Source organism: Lytechinus pictus, chromosome 6 (assembly GCF_037042905.1).
Source record: "Lytechinus pictus isolate F3 Inbred chromosome 6, Lp3.0, whole genome shotgun sequence".
Classification (NCBI taxonomy): domain Eukaryota; kingdom Metazoa; phylum Echinodermata; class Echinoidea; order Temnopleuroida; family Toxopneustidae; genus Lytechinus; species Lytechinus pictus.
In genome coordinates, this window is record NC_087250.1 from 21,205,194 (window position 1) to 21,206,851 (window position 1,658).

Below are 1,658 nucleotides of genomic sequence, written 5' to 3' on the forward strand. Positions count from 1 at the left end.
TCTGAGGGAATTTACATATTTGGAATAATAGTACGGCCACAAATATTTTAATCATTTCCTCTTTGCAAGTTCTATGGCTCGCAGATACAACTTCAACTGCAGTTATTCCATATGAAGGCGTACAAAGCGGCACTGCCTTGTTTACTACACCGGGACCGAATACCCCCCGGTGACGTCACACTCAAAGAACACCCGTCTCGGTAGGCATTGCAGGAGCGAACTCAGGGAAAATGGGTAGGGATAAATCGTTCAAATTCACTATTTTGAAAAAAGAAAATGGGGGGTCGAATCACCTCTTAGTGTTTGGGGGGTTGTAAGGTTGCTATTAATGTAAATATCTCAATATTTGGAATCGTCTTCTTAATTCAACTTTAAATAATTATGATCACGATATAGGCAGATTGATGTGTGCGCAAAGTTTGAAATTTAAATCCCAAAATAGGATATAGGCCTATATTCTCTAGTCGTATTTTCATGAAAAGGATATATTTTCCCACATGAATAATGCGCGTGGGCGAAGCTCGAGCTGAGATATTTCGAGATGCAGACCATTAAAAAAATACAGAGCACTTAAAAATGAATTTGTAAATTACACAAAATAAATAAATCTCCATGTCTGAGCTGAATATGTTTTGTTTATCTCCATTTCAGCCTGTTGAGTAAGATATGTAGGCCTATCTCATAACAGGCAACGAGAGCGCGGAGCAAGAGCAAAAAAAATTATATACTATGTAGCTGCATGATCAAGATTTTTTTATTTTCAAAGTTTTCCCCTCACCTTATTTTCATTCACTCGTCTCCCTATTGTTATTTGCCTCTTTCCTTTCCCTTCCCTCTCCTTTTTTTTTCTTTCTTTCCCCCTCTTTTCGCGTCGCCAATGGAGGAGGGGCGGCCCCTTTACCACGTAGTGGATCTGCCTATGCTGGCCCCTGGATTTTTATGACGATGTTTCTTTGACCGTACAATATAGTTAATTTTGATTCTTACCACGCCACAAAGTGACTACAAAGCTCGATCACACGTACGTGGGAGAGGTGACCCCCGCCCCCCGCTCCCCATATCGTCCAGCAAACTCACATAGCGATCATTCAATGTGCTGTAATGTGAATATGTAGTCACACCCAGGAGTCACAAAAGGCGGGGAAATTGAAAAATTTGACATCCATAAATTAATCCAAACTCTATATACAGGTTCCTCGACAGGTTCGGCGAGGTGCTTATTATGTACGTACGTAATAAATACTACGTACGTACGTAATAATACTACGTACGTACGTAATAAATACTACGTACGTACGTAATAATTACTACGTACGTACGTAATAATACTACGTACGTACGTAATAATACCACGTACGTACGTAATAATTACTACGTACGTACGTAATAATACTACGTACGTACGTAATAATACCACGTACGTACGTAATAATTTTTTTTTTTTCGTTGTCAAACATGTCCGGTTTGGGGCTTCGTATGCTCATCATCCATAAATAAACAAATCGATTTCATTTTTGCACAGAATTCCGCCCACAGGATGATAAACATTACTGTCAAATGACATTGATTAAGACAGCTTTGAAAGAAAGTTCCACCATATTAAATGAGGGGTTACTTATTCTTAAAGGTCCTATGACACCAATTCCATCTCATCTAGA